This window comes from Neomonachus schauinslandi, chromosome 4 (assembly GCF_002201575.2).
Source record: "Neomonachus schauinslandi chromosome 4, ASM220157v2, whole genome shotgun sequence".
Taxonomy (NCBI): Eukaryota; Metazoa; Chordata; class Mammalia; order Carnivora; family Phocidae; genus Neomonachus; species Neomonachus schauinslandi.
Window position 1 is genome coordinate 185,195,782 of NC_058406.1, and position 23,773 is coordinate 185,219,554.

Here is a 23,773-nt window from a genome sequence, read left to right on the forward strand (position 1 = left end):
TCCTCCGGCTCAGCTGAGCCCAGCCTCAGGCTCGCAGTTCTCGGAGAAGACCGCACACTCTCTCCCTGGTGCGCACCTGTCACAGCCCCCACCCTCACCCCCTTAACACAAGGTCACACACCACAGACGGAAGGCACCTGTCACCAAGCTCACAAGCTGCAGCAAAGGGAGTAACTCTGCACTGCCATCTGGGCCGATTCTGGGCAGCAACCACCAGAGGTCCTACTGTGTAATCAGCTACCATGATCACTATGTAAACGCCATGCAGGCTTTTCACCCTCCTCTTCTTGATAAAATCCACTTATCAACTAACTCCATTTTTTTTTTTTTGCATAAAAAGGTATACACTGACTTCCCTCCCTTTCACATCTTCTTACTTAAATAAAAGTAAGGTGGGGAAAAAAGGTGGGGCGTAAGGGCAAACAGAAACATTTTCTTCAACTGTCTGAACAATCTTCCAGATTTATGCACCATAACAGAAAATGACCTTCGTTGCCTAATAAATAAAAGTATATCTTAATCTTTAATAAATCTAAAGATTTAAGATTGAAAGTCAAATTCAAGAGAACCCATAAATTGTTATTTTAAAAATCATACATTCACTAATTCAGAATTTTTCATTCAAGAAATTTATATGAGGATTTATGACAAAACGAAGCGCACACATGAGTGATTAAAGTTTTCCCAGGTAAAGTTTAGCTCAAGGGCTGACCAAGCTTCATCTGCCCTAGGTCCACCAAAAGGGGATAATGTAGGATAAACGGTTTCCACATAAATGCAACAGGTAGGCCTCCAACAACACTGCAGGTCCAGAACAAAACTATCATTTCCAGGTGCCCAAATCCTTCCGCATTAAGTCTCAAGTACTAGTCCAGCCAGCCATGAGGCCCAGAAATCAGTCAGCCCCTCATTCTAGAGTAGGTCCTAACCTATGTCGTACCAAGGTTACATCATACACACACCCAAACACCATTATTCTCCTGGACTTTTTATTTCAAAGCAGCCGCCACTGCTGGATAAAAACTATGCGGCATATGCATACTCGTTTTATGGTATGTCATTTCATAAAAGATTTACACAGTAAAAAATTATTTTGATTAATACTCATAGTTCTAGCATTAACTATTACCGATAATCTCTACTTCACAAACTAACAAAGGTATTTTTAAAGGGACAGACTTAGTTACTAAAATTTATGTCAAAAACTAGGAGAAAAGCCAGAAACAATTCCAAATCTCCACCCAATCATCTGCAAGATCAGAGGGAAAAATGAACAGTATCTCTGTACAGCGCCTGGGTCACTGCAGGAGCTCAACTATGTGCTGAATGAGTGACTAAATCCTCCCACATTTCCTCCTATTCGTGTTCACGCATCACCAGGCCCAGCTCTCCTTGCTGCTCACATACATTAACACAGCACCAACAGGGTGGGCAAGAGACTGGAACAAACAGGCTTTTGCCTGGAGTTGGGATTAACTGTTACGTTCGTGACAGACAGCCCAGCATTTGGTAAACCAGGCAAGAAATGCTACTTTCCATTAAATACGATGCAGAATAAACCAATTACCCTAGGCCAGTTTAATAACAAAATAACTAAAATGAAAGTTTTTGCCAAAATACAGATTCCCCTCTGTAAAAACGGAAATTAACTTGAGATTCTCTAGATCATAAAATCAGTAGCTAAATTAACATTACAAGTAAATTTGTCATAACATTTTTCAGAAAATTTAGAAATAGAGCATATGAACAAAAAGCACTGACTTAGGGTCATCCACTTCAGACATGCAGGAGTAACTAGGATGGAAAACGCCCCTCCCCATCCCCTCAACCCCCTGCCCATGGTTAACAAATGGGAAAATGGTCAAAATCCATGAAACTACTTTTTCCAGATCTTGAGACAGTGAGCAGCGCAGGCCTGTGAGCCCCACCATCCCTCTCTGTCCAGCTGGGAGCAACCGCGGCCCAGGGTCACAGGAAGGGAATCCAAGCAGAGCGCAGCAGCCCCGGGTAAGTGAGGAGAGACAACGTCAAGTTTTCGGAAGCTGAGTGGCTGAAATTTGCAAGGCAGAGTATCAGAGATGAAAAAGTTGTAGAAAATAAGTTTCACAAATCTGCACAAAGACCAGAAGATAATGGAACAACATGTTTAGCATGCTGAAAGAAAGTAACTGTCAACCTAAAATTCTACACACCCAGCAAAAGTGTCTTTCAAAAATAAAGCTGTTTATCAAGAAAAGAATGGATGAACAAGATATGATAGACTCATACAATGAAATACAACTCTGCAATTAAAAGGAACAAGGAGGAGCCTAGGTGGCTCAGTCAGCTGAGCATCCGACTCTTGGTTCCTGTTCAGGTTGTGGATCTCACGGTCATGAGATCGAGCCCCACATTGGGCCTCGCGCTGGGCATGGAGCCTGCTTAAGATTCTCTCTCTCCCTCTGCCCCTCCTCCACTCCCTCTCAAAAAAAAAATTTTTTTTTTAAAAAGGAATGAATTACAGATACGCAAAACAACATGGATGAACTCAGCAATACTACGCTAAAACAAGCCTCACACATCACGCACACAGTATGATTCTGTTGACAGGAAATTCCTGGGCCGGCAGAATTGATCTGAGGGGGGAAAACAGCAGTTGTCAGGCGTCAGGGTGAGGACGGCAGCAGGGGTTGGGGCAAGGACTCTGAGTACAAAGGGCATGAAGGAACCTTCGGGGGAAATGATAACGGTCTGTGTTTCAGTAAGTGTTTAGGTTGCAAAGGTGGATGCATTTGCCACAATTCAGTGAATGTACACTTGAGTGACACGCAGTTGGTATATAAATTTTACACTGAAAGAAAACACCTTAAACAAATAATGAACTCTAGTAAACAATATGCAAGCTGAAACACATACAGTGAAGTATACTGGTATCTGCAATTTACTTTGAAATACACCCTAAAAAATAAAATGGATTAGTGGATGGAGGAATGGATAATTGGTTATTTACGTGGGAAAGCAAGAATAGTAACACACCATAGGTAGAATCCAGGGAGTGTAGGAGCCTATGGATGTTAACCATAAATTCTCGCAACTTTGCCATTTGCTTGAAAATTACCATAATGAAACACTGGGTACAAAAATAAAGATGAAGCTAGATTTCAGAGGAAAAAAAAATAGTAAGACAAAAGGGAGTGTGAGCCTTCCATAATGGTTACAGGAAGACGATGGAGCAATTTCTCCCATAGATAATTATAAAAATCAGACAAATTCACTAAAAAACAACTATGTGAAGGAACTGGAGAGAATGACCAAAGGCAGGCAAGCACCTGAGAAGAATTTACTGTCAGAATTGCTCCTGCATCGGGTACAAACTAGGAGTGTTTGTCACCTTCCTGCCTGGCAATACTGTGAGCCCCCACTCTGGGAGGGCAGGGCTGCAGCCTTACTGTACCATCTTAATGTGCAGCCAAGCGGCTATAAATTTAAGGGGGAAATTCTGGATACAAGAGGGCTGCAAAATGCTGAGCTCCAAGTCTGAATATAAATACACTGCCCAAATCCCTGGCAGACGGTGAAACTGTGCATAGGCTGGACAACCCAGGAAGCCCAGAGGCACACAGCAGAGGTGAAGGCTCTCCCCTGAACAACGGAGTTACCCCGGGACACCTGTCCGTTTGCTGCTCCTCTGACTAAACGTGCTTCCCACCCCAGGGCGAGCTCTAGGGGCAGAAAGCAGAAGTCTCAATGGCATGAGGCCTTAGAATAAAGAGGTGGGGGCTGGAGGACCAACTGAAATTTAGAGGAGGGGTGCTGGAAGCAGGGGAACCCCAAGACAAACCCCCAAATCTGAGAATTCTACATTCTATGCCAACCTTTAACTAATTACCAAAGTACAAAGGTGCATGTGAGACTGCCCCCCCAGGGGCCCGAGCTTAAAAAAAAGGAAAGAAAAAAGAAAAGTATCAACTAGAAGCCAATGAAACTAATCAGAGACCTCATCAGCCCATAAGAATATAACAAGATGTTTGCATCTTGAGTAGAGGTGCAAATGCACGTGTGCACACACAGAGGGCGCTGGAAGTGGTAACACCTGGCGGCAAAGGAGCACACCTACCACTCAGACCCTGGCCTCTAAACTCCATTTCCCACCAAATGGAACCAAGGATACTTGAAGAAATAGCTGATTCCACGACGGGGCAGAGAAACTACAAGAAATGCTGGGAGTATCTTACTGGCCAAAAGGAAGGAAATGCTCAGAAAATAACGGGGACACGTCAAAAAAACACAGGAGGTGATCTTGGGGAAGGCCAAATCAGGGGGCATTCCAGCATCAAAATGAATGAGAGTTAAGGACTATAAGCCACTGAATCAAACAAGAATCCGTGAAGTGCTAGCTGGTGAACGAGTGAGTGAGTGAACAAAGGAGAGGAAACTCTCCTTACAAGAGAATACCAGCTGACAGGTGAGAAGGAACAGCATCCCCACTGAGCGGCTACCTAGTAACTGTTTCAAGCAAGAATCATCAGTGAGGGGGCGCCTGGGTGGCTCAGTTGGTTAAGCGACTGCCTTCGGCTCAGGTCATGATCCTGGAGTCCCTGGATCGAGTCCCGCATCGGGCTCTCTGCTCGGCAGGGAGCCTGCTTCTCCCTCTGACCCTCCCCCCTCTCATGTGTTCTCTCTCTCTCTCTCTCTCTCTCATTCTCTCTGTCTCAAATAAATAAAAATAAAATCTTAAAAAAAAAAAAAAGAATCATCAGTGAGGGACCAAACTATCAGTTTGAAAGTTCAAAAGGTCACACAGCCTCAAATATTCCCCCTACAGATTCCTCATGTAATTACAAAGGATAAATGCTAATTTAGAGTGCAAGACACTAGGCAGATGTCATCCTAATTGATCACCTAAGATCAGTAATTCTCAAATTTTAGAATACATCAAAATAATTTTTAGGGCTTGTTAAAAACATAGCCTCAAGCCCTAAGTTTCTGACTTAGCAGGTCAGGAGTAGGGTCTAAGAATCTGCAGCCCCACAAATTCCTAGGTGTTAACCTCACCAATAAAAGAACAAGCCGGGGGGCACCTGGGTGGCTCAGTCGTTAAGCGTCTGCCTTCGGCTCAGGTCACGATCCCAGGGTCCTGGGATCGAGCCCCGCATCGGGCTCCCTGCTCAGCGGGAAGCCTGCTTCTCCCTCTCCCACTCCCCCTGCTTGTGTTCCCTCTCTCGCTGTCTCTCTCTCTGTCAAATAAAATCTTTAAAAAAAAAAAAAAAAAAAAAAGAACAAGCCGGCATCATGTGCCATCCTGAGATGGATATAATGGATATGAGAAACGATATGATGCCCTGAGAAAGGCACAGTACCACTTCTCTGATAGCCTGGCCCCCAAAATGCATAATCTGAGTTTAATCATGAGAAAACATCACAAGAACCCAAATGGAAGAATGACCTATGAAACAACTAGAACAGTCAATGCCATGACAGAGAAAGGCTGAGAAACATATCCAGACTAAAAAGGCCACAGTAACATCAATAAATACCACACGTAATTCTAGACTGGGTCCTGTATGGGGGAAAACTGCTATAATTAACAGAGCAACTATGAATATGGACTGTATACCAGAGAATGAGGCAATGTTAAATTTTGCCAATTTGATACCTATACTGATTATTTTTGGCTATGTAAAAAGTCCTTGTTCTTAGTAAATATTCACTGAAGTATCTAAGAGTAAAGGGCATGAAATGAGCAACTTACTCTCTAAGGGTGAAAATAAATGTGTGTGTGTGTGTACATCTATATGGGGGGGGCGGGGAATGAAGGCAAATGTCACAAAATGTTAACAATTGGTGAATCTAGGTGAAGGGTATTTGGAAGTTGGCTATATTACTTCTTAAAACTTTTCCATAAAAGAAAACAAGGTTTCACTTAAAACAAAAACGACAACAACAAAAACAAGGAGCAACAAATTAGAAAAGGTGGTGGAAGGGCATTCAGAGGCTGCCCACCGCACAGGCTGCACAGCCTGACGTTGAGGAAAAAGGCAGAAGTGGGGCTACCACACACTGGAAATGACAGGTGTTAGTACTGAGGATCCTGAGTCACCCAGAAAAGCCAAAACTGAGTTTCGTATCTTTCACTACATTTTAAGAAGACCCGTTAAGCACCCTTCTGAAAAATAGAAGAAAAACACGGTTTAACACTTTCAGAACTTCATGCTCCACGTGTCTACTCCTGTTCTATTCTGCACATACAACTTCTCGGTGGAAGAGCGGACATCGTGAGTGGCAGTGACCCTCCACGCGTGTCGTACAGCAGCACACCTGCTTACACGGACGCACACAGAGGCCCTGCAGCTGCACCGTGACAACTGCACCAGGACTGCCACCCGGCTGACAGCAGCTGGACAGGTCACCAACTGCAAGAAGCATCCCAGCACGGGTCCAAGCCTTCAAAACCAGTTCACGCAGAGATTCCCGCAGCAAAACATAGGGACAGAGTCAGACAATAAAAAATGCCAGGCAGAACATCCTATTCTCTCTTCTGTTCCCAAACACAACTCTCAAGGAGGCCCATAGTGCAGATTTACTGCGTGATGACCATTTAGAGTACAAGGTTACCAGAGACAGTGAAGCCAGCCCTAAGAACCCAGAGCAGCGCGTGTGATAAGCAAACACAAAGTAGCTCAGGGAGGGCCTCTTACAATGCACCTTACTGTATCACTGATCCCATTATAACCGCACACTGCAATATCCTCTGATCATAAAATAATGAAGACCTCATCATTTAAATGAATGGCCTTCTTATTTTCTAAAGTCAAACAAATTTTGATTTTTAAATGAAAATTAAAAACACACACAACTTTCCACTCTAATCCCCCTCCCTGCCTACTCTTGTGGCTTTGCTAAGAAGGGTTTATTAGCAAAAAATGCTAAACAACTGCTCTGCAGGACATCACAAAGCACCACATTGTAATAACAAGCAACCCTCTTACATACTGTGAAGAGACCTGATTTACAATCACAATTAAGCCTTAAGTTTAGTGAAGCTAACTTGTATTATTTTCTGTGTACATTCTTATGTCTAGCGGTTTAAAATATAATTGTACCCTACAATTACTGTAGCTGATCAAAGACAGCGCCGAAGACTGTATCATCAAGTTTGTCGTGAATCAGAGAAAACATTTTTTATTAATTTTTAAAGCTAGTAGAACTATTTTTCTCCACAGCTACAAGAGCTTGAACAACATGGAAGGAATCTTAAAATAATTTAACTTTTAAAACACCTCTTATTTATGCTAATTACATGATATCTATAATATATAACCGTGTTATACAAAAACAAAACACATTATAAAGCCTTCAGGTCATGGACAAGAATATAAAAATCAACCAAAGACTCCAAGATCATACGTTTTCAGGAAGTGTCCGTGCTATAACCTGTTTCACTTAAACTTCCAGGACACCTAATCCAGAAAAATAAAATTTAATCCACTGGAAAGAAAAATCGAGCTCAAGTGTGTGTATAAATGTGTGTGCATAATATCTACGTGTGTATATACATAAGTCACCTATCTTTTTTTAGGTTTGGCTTATTGAGGTAAAATTTACATACAGTAAAACATTGTTCACTGGGTTCTGACTAACACATTCAGTGTATAACCACCATCACAGGGAAGACATGGCCTATTTCCATCACCCTCGAAGCGCCCTCATGCCCTTTTGTACTCAATCCGCTCCTCCCCCCGAACTCAGCCCCCGGCAACCACTGATCCGATTCGTTCCCATAGTTTTGTCTTTATCCAAATGTTATCAGGGTGGAACCACAGCCGTATAGAGCTCTGTGTCTGCCCGTTAACAGAAGGCTCTGGAGACTTGCCCGTTTTGCTGAGGATGTCAGTAGTCAGTACCTCTCTGTTGCCGAACAGGATCCCACTGCAGAGGGGCTCCGCAACCTGTTCACCCATTTCCCACTTTATGGACCTTTGAGTTGTTTTCCATTTTCAGTAAACATGAATAAAGCTGCTATAAGCAATCATAGACAGGCCTTTGTGTAGACATAAGTTTTCATTTCTCTTGGATAAAGGCCTCCATGTAGGGCTGCTGGATTGTATGAAAAGTATATATTCAAGTTTATAAGAAACTGCCCAACTATTTTTCAAAATGGTTACAACCCTTTGCATCCCCACCAGCAAAGCCTGAGCTAGTTACAGCTGTCCCACACCCCTGCACCTGGGCACGGTTACCTTCCGTAGCCTTGTTTGGGGTAATGGGAGGCCTTCTCATAGGACTGCAGTGCCACTTCACTGAGGCTGTCACAGGCACTTCCCTAATGATCAATGACGGCGAGCGTCTTCTTGGGTGCTTATTGTTATCTACAGGAAATGGAGGAATTAGCTACTCAAGTATTTTGGCCATTTTTTCAGTTGAATTTTCTGCTGAGACACCTATCCTTTTTAATAGACACTTTTTCAAAGAAGAAATGATGGAAAGTTTGTATATTTTGTTAAACCACTTAGAATTCAGGAGCAGGAGACCCAAATCTAAAATGCTTCCTTGCCATCCCCACTCTCAACACCCTACTTGCGCGCCCCCCAACATCTACAATATGCCAAGGCAGGTAGAAAGAAATATCCTCTCTCCCCCTTACTCAGAGTGTAAGAATCACAGGAAAAGCTGCCTGCCTACTGCTAGGGTCAGAAACAGACCTATTTTCCCATTTTTACAAGTATTTGATGAAACCCCAATCTTTCTTCAGTATGAGCAGGAACACCAATGACCGAGAACCACATGCAATGGTTGGCAACACCAGTGACAACACACTCCTACATGGCGGAAGCGTGGTTGGCACGCGACAATACTGAGGGTCTGCACACCGCTCAGCGGGCGGCAGCCCCCCCACCCCATCACAGTCAGGGCCCGCACACAGAAGCACCATCGCACTTCAGAACAAGGGCTAAGCTTTCATGCAAAGGAACAGGAGAGCCTGCCGTCACCACATGGAGCCTCAGGCAGACAGTCCCGTAATCCGGCTCCAGGCTCTCCTCTCCCGCATGGGGACAGTAAGCACTACCTTGTTATTATAAAAACTGCGTTCAACTCAAATACACACAATGAATGACACACAGAAATGGCAGGTATCACAGTTCTGACAACTTCCCTCACATACAATTCCGGAATCACAAACATAACTAATACTGGAAAGATAAAGGGTGTTCTTCGCAAAGCTTTGAGTATAAAGTGAAAGCTTCAGACAGCAGGTAACATCTGTACACGGCAGACCCACTAAACTAAACACAGGGTGTTGACCGTCCCATGAGAACAGGCAGGCATCAACATAAAAGGTGCCCTGGAGTTGGCAGTGATGAAAGGCACTTACGGACTTTATTTCTTACAATTTTGCCTCAGCATTTCAAACTGAGCGATGCTTCTTTTCAAAAGAAGCCAATCCACTCACTCTTGGTTCTGCACCATCTCGTTCCTGATGGGCCTCCCTAACTGGGCCAGAGACCAGGGCTGCACCTGCCCGCCTCCATGACACCCCCAGCCTCCCTGCACAGCATCCTGCGCATCCAGCTGGACACAGAGCAGCCTCTGAAATGTCCTGTGGTCACTCACTGGGGGCTACAGTGTCCGCTCCTGCATGATGACTGACCGGGCCAGGCCGCCTCTGTGACAGATATTCCATAAAGATTTTTCCATGAACCAATACATGAAATCAACAGTTTAAGATTATCTCTTGGATTTAAGTGTCTTGATATATCCTATGCTCAGGTTTTAAGAAAACATTAAAAATTTATGACAGGGGTGTGCTCGCTTCGGCAGCACATATACTAAAAATTTATGACCGGGGCACCTGGCTGGCTCAGTCAGTAGAGCGTACGACTCTTGATCTTGGGGTTGTTTGAGCCCCACGTTGGGTGTAGAGATTACTTAAAAAATAAAATCTTTCAAAAAATAAGAAATTTATGACAGATGTTTAACAATCTGAATGTCATATTTCCCACGTAAACCTATTTAAATCTCTTTAAGGAAGAGTCTGTAACTAAGTTAATATATTCCACCTAACAAGGCACCACGACAGAGGCTTTGTAGGTTAACAAAAAGTAATCAATCTTGTCCAGCTCTGCTTATTCTCACTTTCTCCACCTGGAATGCCTTTCCCCAACTACCATGAACTCCGCTCACCCTTCCCAGACTTGCTCCCTCAGGAGGACTCTGCCCCCCTCCCTCTGAGCCTCCCATCACTGTCTTCCCCATCAGCATTCTCTACCTGGTCTCACCCGTTCCGGCAGGATCTGCCCTGCACACCTCAACCCTGGTACCATTTCTAGCAGGCCGGGAGAGCAACCTGTCCAGCATGCAAGAAAACAGATGTCCCTGGGGGTGAAGACAAAAGTAATATGCTTGAGCACATGGAAAATTTTATTAAGAGACCTTACTTACAGAGCTATCAGAGAGAGTGAGAACTCTTAAGAATATCAAGTAAACAGAAAAAAAAAAAAAGTCGCAACTGTTAAGCTCAAGAAAACTTATAAACAAAAGTTGAACAAAAAGGAAATATAATCATGCTACATTAACCGGCTCAAAGGTGAGCAACATTAACAAAGTCAAAACAATTAACCAAATTATGGATCTAAACAAAAACTGTGATACAACTATGTGCGGAAAATGGGAGTTCAAAATGTAACTTTTTCTAAAACTGACCCATCGATGACCCTGCCTCTACACAGATATTGCTGGGAACCGGGGACATAAATGCTAATAGAAACAGCTAACCAGGACTACAGGCACCTCTGGGAGGCAGATGGTGGGTGGAGGGCAGGACAGGAGCCCGCTGTACCTTTCAACATTATTTTACTTTTAACACATGCTCCTACCACCTCTGATAGAAGTGCAATTTGCAAGTAAGAAAAAGAAACAGAATCTCTAATAGAAGCATTTCAAGCAGGACATAAGTGTTTTCCTCCAACTTTTCAACCACACTACTCCCTTTCCCCCTTCAATAGTCTCTCTCGAAACCCTCAGGAGGCAGGCAGCTGAGGACAGCACGCGTGGTCTGCGGCCTGGCATCACCGCCCACCAGCTCCGTACTCTTGAGAAAGCTACTGTGAGCTCTGACCCTGAGCTTTCCCCACCTGCAACATGAAAACACCCCCACGGACCTCAGGGACCCGGCTGGGTTGGGCTGCTCAGCACCCAGATGGTGAGTTAAGTGTGAGGATGACTGTACATACCCTGGACCTAAGGCACCTGGACGCAATCCGTCTCACTACTCTCTCCCCCTTCACACCATGGGCCAGGCCGGCTTTCATTCTGACCACGCCCCCACACTGCTCTGAACGCTGCCGAGCGCCCTCCAAGTCGCCAAACCTCAATCCTCATCATGACCTTTCCTGACGCTTCACAGAGTTGATCCCATCCTCCTCCTGGAACTTTCTTCCCTTCTTCCCATGGTGCCAGTGCTTCTGGTCCTCCTCACACCTGCTCTGTGCCAACCACTGCTCACGTTTGTCCTTGAGCACTCGATGGCAGAGTGGCCCAAGGCTCGGGCTGGCTTGTCTTCTCTGTGCTCACTCCCTCAGTGATCAGAGTGTCACTGCGTTTTCATTGCCACTTCCAGCTCAGACTTCTCTTCCAAGCTCCGAATGCCTATTTACAACTGCCTACATGACATCTCTACTTGGATCTCTAACAGAATCGCAAACTTAAAATGCCTATGAGTGAGCTCCCCATCTGCCCCTCTACACCAAGTTCCACCCACAGCCTTCCCCCCATCTAGTTGCCCAGGCCAAGAGCCTTCTAGTCAACTCAACTCCTCCCTCTGTCCTCACACCCCTTATCCAATCTGTCAGCAAACCCTACTGATTCTACCTTTGAAATACATCCAGGGCCCAACTGCTTCTCACCACCTCCAGTTTTCCTGCTCCAGTCCAAGCCTCCACTGCTGCTCACCTGGCTCCCTCAATGGCCAGCCGACAGGTCTCTTGGTTGTCCTCTACCTTCCCCCACCGCCGGTGTCTATTCCCCACACACCAGCTTTCCAAAGCTCAGTCGCATCTCGGGGCTGAACACCGAGGGACAGCTGCCCCCGCAGCCGACAGCCAGCACGCCTGACCCTAGTGACTCTTTGTTTCGATAAACAGCTCCAAGACCCTCAGAGTTCAATCTATGTCAATTGTTCTCAGCTGCCCTGATGCTAAAAAAGCCATCTTTATTCACAAAATGGGGGTTTTCAGACGGGTCTCCAGGCAACCTTCCTTTCTGTCTACTGCCTCCCCACACCCCATTCCCTGAAAATAATCTCCATACGTATTCCAGCAATTCAACTCCTCCAAAACTTTTCTTTGCTTTCCTAGAATTCTGGTTGTAAAACACCTCCATCCCAAGTTTCTGCCTTATAATGCAACACCCCAAAACAAATCAAGAACCAAGAACCTGATCCATCCTACAGGGGCTCAAGGGGACCAGGGCACTCAGGTATATCAAGGGACCCAGATCTCAGCAGATCATTAAGCTGATGCTGTACAAAGCCAGGCTGACTCATGTGGCCTCACCATTTGTCCAGAATTGGGGGAAACAGTTACAGAAACACTGGTTATAAGGTTATTTTCCTGGGTTTACATATTTTCAAACAGGGGTGGAGGGGAGGGGAGTGCCAAACTAGAAGCAGCAGATTATATCCCAGTGCTCAAAGTTCCAGTGAGCCATGAACGGGCTCTCAGTTCCCTGTAAGGCCTTCATTCCACTGCACACCACATTAAGAAGAAAAATTTCTGTGTAATTTCTGCTAAATATGAAACTGTCTTGTGCTCTACCAAGATGAACTATTTTTAATAGCTAATGCTGCTGAAAAGTTATACTTGATATTCTCCCTCTTGTTTGGATCCACTAAGAAAAAAGAACTTATTTTGTGGCAAACATTAAATATTCCTTCATCCAGCATTTAGTGAAAACTACCTATGGGCCAAGCAGAAAACATGCAGAGATGAAATAAAGTCTTTGCCCTTGAAGATGCAGAAACAGACTTGTACCCAATAAATATAGCACACTGCTACAGGAAGAAACATGGAATGTGCGGGGCGGGGCGGGGGAGACAGGGGTGTAAAACAGCTGGGCATGGCCTTCTCCAAAAGACAGCATAGTCACACCTGGCAGAGCACACACACAGAGCAGGTGCCTCTCGCAGCCAAGGGTAGAAGGAATTAGAGAAAAGGAGCACGACTTCCAGGCCTTACTTGGAAATTGAAACTGCATGACATAATTTCCCTTCCCTAATACCTAATCCTGGCAGAAACAAAAGTGGGTTTGGGGGAGAAAGGAGAACAAAAGAGGAAAGTGAACTGACCCCCAGAAGGAAATGGAAAAACAATCCAGGGCCCTGCCCCTTGGAAATCTAACACAAAGACATTTGCCAAAGTCAAATTCAACATAATTATAAATGATCCTGAATTCTGAATCCATGAAGTCTAAGTTCATGAGGCTTTTACCAAAGCAACGTATGGGTAAAATAAAATGTTTACCAATGCTAATACCCCAAGAGAGATTTATGAATCGTCTATCAACTACCTGTCCTCAATTTGCCACTAGGTCTACCAGAAAGAGCAGTCTTTGGAAACAAGACAAACTGGGATAGAATCTCAATTCTACAACCTCCCAACTGTTGAGGGCAGCGCAAGTGCCAAGGTAACAAATTAACAAATCACAAATAACCCAATCTCTGGGGCTCAGTTTTCCTCTCATTAAAGTAGGGAAAATGCCACCGAGTATTAATGGCTAACATTTGTGAATGCTGCATACATTTCACATTTCTTACGGCATTTTCACCGCAGCCCTGGGAAAGCAGTCCTGTCAACAGCACCCTTGGTCGGAGGAGAGAGCCAGGTTTAGGTAGTCAGTAAAGAGTTAGAATGGAGAGAAAGCTAGGTTTCGGTAGTTAGTGAAGAGTTAGTAAGTAAGTAGCCAAGCCAACATCTGAATCCAGAGCCCATAAGGAAAAGACACAAGTAAAAAGCACAGGCTCCAAAGCCAGACTGAGTCTGAATCCCAGCTTTGCCCTTTACTAACTTAGTAACCTTTAACCTGTTTCAGTTATGCAAATGTGAAACAGGGCAAAGGGTAGCCTCATTCATGGGGTTACCGGGAAGACTCACTGAGCAGCTGGAACTCCCAGTGTCTGCGGTGCTCGGGCACTCTTCTAGAGCACACGCTGCTACGTCACCACTATCCCGGACGTTACTGTTACCCGCCTGCCTCAAAGCACACGTAAAAGGCACTAAACAACTAATAGTTCTTCCCTCACCTACTGTGCTTTATTTGTTTCTACTGTATGTCAAAGAAACCCTAAACAGATGAAAGAAAAATCAAAACAAAACAAAAAACCAAGACACAAATGTAGCAAGAGAATTATACTCACAGTTCCGAAGGCCACGATAACTCTGTGAAGAAATCAAACATCAGTTTAAAGGAAATGCTCCTAGCTTCTCTTTCCTCTTTCCATAGTCCTCCGAGAACCTGACAAGGAGAAACAACATGCGCATATAAAACCCTGAAGTCCTACTGAACTCACCACCTCAGCCACTTCCATTACCTCCCATGCATGCCCACCGGGCAACACCTGGGATGAGGGGTAAAAACAGGGCACCACATCCCTGTCTTCAAACCTACTTTCTGCTTAAAAAATACAAGTGAAGCAACTGAAAACCATTAAAACATATCAAAAATTGTAAACAAGGGCGTAGTTAGATAGTAAGTGCACGGTACAATGACAGAGCATAGGCATCTATTCCACTGCCTCCCATTAAAATTATACTAAAGAGATATTTTTTAAAAAATGTTTTAAACAGGGGTGGCTGGGTGGCTCAGTCAGTTAAGCATTTGCCTTTGGCTCAGGTCGTAATCCCGGGGTCCTGGAATCGAGCCCTGCGTCGGGGGCGGGGGGGGGGTCCCTGCTCAGCGGGGAGTCTGCTTCTCCCTCTCCTCTCCCTCTGCCCCTCCCCGTTTGTGCTCTCTGCTCTCTCTGTCGTGCGCGCACGCACTCTCTCTCTCGAAATAAATATTTTTAAAAATGTTTGAAACAGCACAGGGAGAACTGAAAGGAGAAAAAGGCCAAGATTTTGGAAGCTCTGAGAAAATCTTCTAACATGGAAGATGGAGACCCAAACAATATAAAAGATGGAAGTACAGTAAATGAGTCAGCAGGCACAAGAGAGCCAGATCCTGATTCAGCAGTGGGACACACTGAGAACCAATTCCCCTTGCACAGCAGTGTCCTGGAAGACCAGCGCAGACAGAACGGGGATAAAGAAGGCGCAGCCTCAAATACAGAGGAGCTGGGCAAGGCCATGGAAGCTGAAACTAGAACCTCAACACCAGGCACAATGTGACTCCCCCTCACTCTGACAGAAGATTCGGGGGTCATTCCCTGGAAAAAGCAGAGACATCTATGGACTAAAGTCACCCTGCCCAGCTGCACTGAACAGAGCTAGATTTAATGACTGTATATACAGTGAATGGTGAATTCTCCAGCTCCCCTACAACAGACCACACACACACACCCTTGGCTCCCAGATTCTGAAGTCAGAATTCTACAGGAAAGAGACAGGCGAATATTTCTGGGGAATCTGATCAGCCCCAAAAGACAGACCTAAAGATACTAACACTGAGGACCCCCTAACACATGGCCCCCCAGAATATTCTGATGTAAAAGTCAAAGGGCCCCACCACGTCAGACAGGAGAAGGAAGGAAAAAACCTGAAAGAAACAGAGACTATACAAACTATCAATAATATAGAGGTAAGACAACACTGTGATCAATAAACAAAAACAGGATGTTCTTCTCAAAGAACAGAAAAAGAGCCCTTGGAAATCTAAAGAACCTTTCTGAAATCAGAAATAATAAACTAAAGAAGAAGGTTAAGTTAAATTGAAGTCATCTCCCTGAACAGATAATAAAAAGACCAAAGAAAGAAAGAAAAAAGGCAGAGGAGGAGGAGCAAAGGAAGGAAGAAGAAAAAAGTATTAAGATAATTACAATCTTCGCCCAGGACAGGCAAGTCCTGGATTATAAAGACTTCCAGAAAAACAAAATAAGGAAATGAAAGGGAGAAAACCTCAGCACAGTAACACCAAAAAGTATTCCCAGAACTGAAAAGTACCAGTTGCCAGATGAAGGGACCCAATGAATATGCAGCACAGTAGATGAAAACCGACCCACACAAAGTATACCATCATGACATTTCAAAAGACTTGGACAAATTTTAAAACTCCTACAAGCTTCTAAAGATGGGAGGGAAAAAAAGTTACATACAAAAGATAAATCAGAATAGCTTCTGAATTCTAAAACAGTAACATGAAAACAAGAAGGCAATGGAGCAATCTTTGAATTTATGAACCAAAATGAATGCCAATATAGAACTCTATACCCAAACTATCAATCAAGTTTGATTCACACATGGTCCCAAAAGGTTTACCTCCTAAGCATCCTATGTCAGAAAGCCACTGGAGAAAGTCCTCCACCAAAACATGAGCATCAACAAAATATGAGCAAGGCATGAGCTTCCATGAAGAAGGGATAAGGGAATCCCCAGGATGAGGATGAAGGGAGATTCCAGAATGGTGTCTGTACACCAGGAGAGAGGGAAACAAGTCCATGTTGGAGTAGCATTGCTCAAGAGGAGGGAATGCCGAAGGCTGTCTTCACCTTGTCCAAAGACACTGTACCGTCTTTTTAAAGTACTTAACTCCGGGGCGCCTGGGTGGCTCAGTCATTAAGCGTTTGCCTTCAGCTCAGGTCATGATCCCAGGGTCCTGGGATCAAGCCCCGCATTGGGCTCCCTGCTCAGCAGGGAGCCTGCTTCTCCCTCTCCAGCTCCCCCATGCTTGTGTTCCCTCTCTATCTCTATCAAATAAATAAAATCTTTTAAAAAAAAGTAATTAACTCCACCAAAATGAAGAAGTCAGTGAAGAAAGACAAAGACAAAAGTTGCCACAAACATAAAATCCAACTCCGGACAAAAGCCAAAGGATGAGAACAGAGGAACATCCAGGGACAACACAATAAAAGGCCTCAGGAGCAGGCAGCTCAGGAAAGAAGAGAACAGAGATCTCCAGGAAATTGTCTGCCAGGAATAAAATGTGAAGAAGAGATGAGTCTATATGACTAACTATACAGAAAAATTACTAAGAGGCTATTGAAAGGTATGGGGAAAATAAACAATAGGTATAAAAAAGGTTAAGAATGTGGGGGCTTGAAGAAAGAAAGAGGACTACCCGTCACATTGCCCTGTGCACATCTCTATCACAGGACTCACCCACTGTACTATCATTTCTCTCTCCCCCTCACTCGGCTGGAAAGACCTTTTGGAGAGGATCATTTCTCATCCAGTTACCACCTTTCAGAATCCAGGATAGTGCCCGCGACAACAGTATACACAAAAGCAAAGGGTTTCTGTTTGTTTGTTTTTTGCATTTATTCAGGTATTGAGTATCTACTACACATACCTGCTATCCTTCTAGAGAACTAGAATTCAAAGACATGTTGACCTTGCTTGCCTTTAAAGAGTTTCAACTTTTTTTCACGCCCAAGAAAACAAATATTTATCCTATATCCTCATTCTCCCAAGGATGAAAAGTCCACCAGGGACTTACAGAACTTTAACAGTCCAGCTATCACTAACGGATATGGAACCCCAAGACCTGATGATACTTTCTTGACATTACATGCATCGTGTAATACGAAAAGAGTGCCGGCCTGAGTATCAGGACACGGGGTTTCTAGTACTTTAGAATTACTACTTTTGAAGAAAAGAAAATCCCAACTCCTTGATATGACCTGTCAGGCCCTTGAATGATCAAGCCCAGTCTGTCTCTCACGCTATCTCCCGTGAATCCCACAAAGCAGCAAAATTAAGCCATTTTTGGTTTACAGAACAACCTGTGCCCTCCCTCACACCTCCTCCACCTGGACCTTCCTCCCCAGGCTAAGCTAGACGCACGTGCGGTGGGAGCCGAGCCCTTCCCCCAGGTGAAACACCTCTCTCCTGTACCCCCTCAGCACTCCTTCACGTGACAGGGTTATCTGTGGAGTGACTGATCAGAATGCCACGCACCACACCAGGCCCTGGGACACACGGCAGCGGACGAGAGAGACACAGCCCTGCCCCAAAGGACTCCCGTGGTGTACCTTCCTGTTCAACAAACTAGAGTGCTTGTTAAATCCAGCCTGTCAGTGCCTTCCTGCCCCCAAACAGCAAGATTCTGGGGACAACGACAGCCTCTTTTAGCTATGCAGCCTCAGCACCTCCATGCCAGATAAATAATTAAAGCACTAGTAAATAAAACCAAAGGGAAGGTCAAAAAGCCCCAGTGGCTGTGGCAGGTGAGTAACATCTGCTCTTTAGAAGGCCTCTTTTTTTTAATGTCATTGTTTGTTTGTTTATTGCCTCTTTTCTGTTAGGAGTATAAACCTGAAAATGTCATTCAGGGAAATCTTGCAAGTCTGCTGGAACTGGCTTTATTCTCCTTGCTAAGTGCAAAGGCAAGACAGCCCAGTTACTCCCCATGTCTGGTTTCTGCTCACCACTCTATGACCAACAGTGTGCACTGTACTGAACACCTAAGACACATAATCAAAACACATGTACTTGATGCGTGAATGACCTAACGATGAATAAATGAATGTATACACTGGCTCTGAGTGCCTTATAATTGCTCCTCATTTTATTTTCTATTTTAACGAGAATTCAAGCAAATGGCACCATTGCATTTTATCACCACTGGACCTCCAGCATGCCTGCCATTTGAACAGCGGGCAGCTTAGGGCATGCCACATCCAATATGGAACTGATAAAATATAAGCATAAAAATTTGAACTAGTTCAAATATGGCAGGAAACTAGATATTTCCCAAACCCCATAATTAAAATGCTTAAATTCGTTTGCTCCAGACTAAGAAAAATTAAACTTGGCTCATTATACAATGCAATATATTGTCAGCTCCTTGAAGATATCTGCAAGATGGATCCTCTCTTTTTGGCATGAGTGGGTACATGTTAAGATACATACACAGAGATGCTCAGGCTGCTCTGAACCCTCTTCCTCTCTAACATGCGAATGAGAATTTTCCACCAGTCACAACACACTCTGAACCTACGCCTCCTGAACATGTAACAAATTCCGCATAATCACTTTGCTTCTAATGTTCTCATTTCAGTGCATGGTCCAACCTGGACAGTCCCTGACACCCGCCTCTCACTCGCCCCAACAACAGTGACAACCTCCATCTGCGGAGGGTGTGGTGTCATAGCATTCTCTCCCAAGTGCTTTACAAGCACTAGCTCTGAATCCTCAGAGCCCCAGCTGATTGCTACTCTTTTCCCATTTTACATATGAGAAAACAAAGTCCAAAAAAAATTAAGACATATTCCAAGGTCACACAGCAAACAAGGGAGAGCGCGATCAGGCATTCACACACTAGCTTATCTTAGAATCATGATGCTATTCTGGCTTCCCATTACCCAGATACTATTCCTGTTAAAACAATGGGCAAGATTTGGGCTTTCCAAAGCAAACGTGACAGAAAATTTCTTTCTAAAATTGAGTAACATTCAACATGACATACTGACAAATCATAAGATATCTGGCTTGAATCAACCATGTAGGCTGAGCCCCTGGCAAAGAAACGGTCTGCTTGATGCTAACTGCCAAATAAAGCCCAAACCCACTATTTCTTAATGTGCAACACCCTAACAATTTAAGTCATCTGTGAAGGTCTCTAATGTCCAAAATGCACAACCACGTCACACAGGTGTCCCTTCCTCTAAGCTCAGTGTACCAGTGGTTTCTGCACTCACACAAGCCGTAACCTGGACTCTGAAGAACACAGGTCACAAGTAACTTTCTGAAAAACCAAAGATACATAAAGACTGTGAACATGATCATGAAAGTTATCTGGACAAAGAAAAGCTTCTTTATGCTTCAAAATAATTTTCTAGCCAAACACATTCTAACACTAGACGGTGGAGCAGCTCCCAGGTCACAGGTCACTGCATCCCATTCATCTGTGTGCCAGCATGTGGTACGGGGTCTGCCGTCCAACTGGTAGTAAGCTACTGATGATGTGAATACATTAGGGAAATGAAGAGGCAGTATTACTAATTTCTGAAAACCCAATATTAGGAAAACAACAATAAATTGCCTGTTCTATATGCAGAGTAAATGGTGAATAGAAACTGCTTGCACTTCTTAGACACACTGGTCAAACTCATCAGGGAATGATTAAGATTAGCTTTTAAATCCCCACAACAGAGGGGGGCCTGAGTGGCTCAGTTGGTTAAGCAACTGCCTTCGGCTCAGGTCATGATCCTGGAGTCCCGGGATCGAGCCCCGCATCGGGCTCCCTGCTCAGGGGGAGTCTGCTTCTCCCTCTGACCCATCCCTATCTCATGCTCTCATTCTCTCAAATAAATAAATAAAATCTTAAAAATAAATAAATAAATTCCCACAACAGAAATAACTACATCGTTAGGAACTGCATTTGCTGAACCGCAGGCTGATCCTTCCCTAACTAGCCATGTACTAAGAACTATGTTATATCACATTTATAAGAGTTATGATAATCTCTACTTAACAGATGAGAAAACAGATTTAGAGCTTAAGTAACCTGGTCAACATGCAGGAAACAAGAATCAAATCTGAGAGTCAAAGCAAGACCTGTCCAACACCCATTCTATTAACCACCATTCTGTTCTACACTGTAAATAACATCCCCAGAAAATTCTACTGTGCAAAGGCTTAAAAATGTGAAAGAAACACTATTCTACTCAAATAAATAGGCACAGTTAACATATTCAAGACAAGGCAACCCTTCAATTATATACAAGAGAACTAACGGCTATTACAGTATACCTAAGGATCATTTTGTCTACCTGAGAGAGACACCAAAAGGACCCATGAACCAAATTCATGCAGTACTTAGAAGGAAATCTCCTGCAAGGCCTGGGAGTGGTAACTGCTCAAGAGACACAGTCATGTGGGCATCAATGGCCTAAGTGAAACTGGAGATCATTACCTGTCTAATTGGAAGCCGTTTGCAAAGCGAAGGGTCCCAGATCGAGGTAAGGAAGAGTAAGCACATTCCCTCCTGCCTCTCCTAGAAAGAACAACTAGAAAAGCTGGACAAGGGGCACCTGGGTGGCTCAGTTGGTTAAGTGTCTGTCTTCGGCTCTGGTCATGCTCCCAGGGTCCTGGGATCGAGCCCCGCATTGGGCTCCATGCTCGGCGGGAAGCCTGTTTCTCCCTCTCCCACACCCCCTGCTTGTGTTCCTGCTCTCACTATCTCTCTCTGTGTCAAATAAATAAACAAAATCTTAAAAAAAAAAAAAAGAAAGGCTGGAGAGAATAACTACAGAAACTATCTGACCACTCTGAAAAGTAAACTGTAGCAGGTGCATTAGGAAGCAAGACTGGAATTCAAACCACCACCAAATCGGCAGATTTAATACGACGGAAAGTCTCCTAACATAATGTCCTAAATGTGGAGGGCACACTCCAAACTTACTCAGCAAAGCAAGAACCAGAAACGTATCAATTCCTGTGGGAGAAGAAATTCAACATAAGCCAATACCTAGAAGGAAACAAATATTAGAATCAGCCGACAGGGACTTTAAAACAGCTAGTGTACAAATAATTCCACAAACAAGCATACACACAACATACTCGATATCACAAATTCTTCTTTTCCTTTCATCTCTTAAACCCACTGGCTCTGGCCCCCACCACTCCACAGAAACGTCTCCTTCTAAGACTTACCAATGACCTCTGCACTGCTCAATCCAACCATTAGAGCTCAGGTCTCGACCTTTCCGCAACTGCCAAGAGCTGATCTCCCACTCCCGTTCTCACGATTTCCTTCTTACCCCACAGATGCTCTCTCCTTCCAGAGTCCCCCAGGGCTCTGTCCTTTCTCCTCTCGGCTATGCTTACCTCCCAGGCAAGCTCACTTCAAATGCTCGTTCTACGCTAACAAAGCTACAACTTGTCCCTCCGGCTCAGACCAACCGCCCGGCTCCTGTGTTCACTGTTGTCCACTCTGCACCACAGCCACCACCTCGGCCTTCTACGCGCCACCAAGGAGAAGGCAAAGCAACCTCTCCCAAAACCCCTTCCTGCTACAACTCAGGGTGGAAGTTAAAGTTAACTAATAAGAGGCAAGATTGGCAAAATGAAAAGAAATATTATTTTCTTCAACTCTGCCACCCCTCCCAATGGTAGTGATGGATTCTAATTCCCTGTATTAAAAACTGTCTAGAACGGCCCGTGTTTTCCTGACCAAACCCTGGCAGGTATACCCTATGCTGGGACCCACTTCTAGGTCCCTTGGAGAAATGGAGCATCACCAAAGAGAACTGCATAAAACATCCAACACCTCCAAGCCCAGGTGCTGACCCCTCCACAAACCTTCTTACACACAGCCTTCTCCGTTCATGACAACGTCCACCTTCCAACTGCTGGGGCGAGAAACAGCGGGTATCATCCCTGCCTCATCTTCCTCCCACATTCCCCATCCAGTCTTGTCAGCAAGTAATGTTGGTTCTTCCCACAAAACAGGCCCAGACACTGTCCCCTTGCTATCACCTTCACCAACATCATCGTGACATGAGCCACCATCACCACTCACCCAAATGACTACAGTGCTTCGGAACAGGCCTCCCCGCTCCCAGCCCTGCCACCGTAGTGTACATACACGCTCCCCACAGCGGGCTGGTTCCAAACCTAGATCAGATGGCGTCACTTCTCTGCTCCAAACCCTAAATGGTCCCTCACCTTACATGGATGACAAGGCGTTCATTAAATCATGTTTGACTGAACAGCAGAAGAAATGTGTTGAGAAAAGTAAACTTGCTGAAAATGACTAGCCTTTCGGCAAGAACAGTTGCTCCAAGGGAAGGACATCAGGAACAACACTGACAGTCAGTGAAGGAACGAGGCGAAGGACTGAGTGGGTTTCCTTGGTTGCTGCTGAACCAACAGGTGTTACCCACATTGCTCGGCTGTTTGTTCCAGGAGTCAATGGGACCGAAGAAGGGGCCTCTGAGAGCAGTCCGTGTGGAACTGCTGGTGAGAACACTTTCAAAGACACTTAGAAAACACTAATTTAATACAACCTGGAATAGAATCTGCTAAGACAGATTATAACCGATGACAGTAAAAATATCTGCAGAGCAGAAAAAGGGTTAGCTGGAAAATTTACAAAGATTATGAACTATAAGGTGCTTAAAGTGTTTAAGCTATGGTTATTCAGTGTATTATTCATCAGCAGGTGCTCTGTGGAAAGTATTCTAATCCATCATGTGTTACTGAGCCAGTAGCAACAATCAACAGCAAACTTCATGAAAATAGCCTGACTTGTCCTACCACACAGCAGTTCAATGGTTTGTGCAAGGCTCTGCTGTGACTTCTCAACCTCAGAGCCAAGACTGAAATCTTTCTGAACAAAAAGACCCTCCTTCAGTCATCACTATTACCAAACACACGCTTCTCATGCCGCCAGAAGTCAGAGCAGTGCCTGGCTGACTCAGTCGGAGGAGTGTGCGACTCCTGATCTCAGGGTTGTGAGTTCAAGTCCCATGCTGGGCATAGAGGTTACTTAAAAATAAAAAATAAATAAAATTAAAAAAAGCTAGAGAAGAGAGAAGCGGATTTCTGTCCCTGCACAGATCTGCAGCAGATGTGTTTTCTAAATCAAACTACAGTTCCAGCAACATTTCTCAAACCTCAATGCAAGTACAATGAAAATTCAT

At 44.4% G+C, this 23,773-nt stretch overlaps 1 protein-coding gene across 3 annotated transcripts in view; it reads right to left on the reverse strand.

The window, feature by feature from the left end:
• Window positions 1–14,457, reverse strand: part of PTK2 (protein tyrosine kinase 2) — a 234,875-nt gene extending 220,418 nt beyond the window's left edge. For all 3 annotated transcript variants that reach the window (XM_021688823.1, XM_021688822.1, XM_044914687.1), the window contains exon 1: window positions 14,390–14,457. The gene's annotated coding sequence lies outside the window, so the exon portion shown is untranslated. The remainder of the gene's footprint in view (window positions 1–14,389) is intronic.
• Window positions 14,458–23,773: the final 9,316 nt, after the last annotated feature.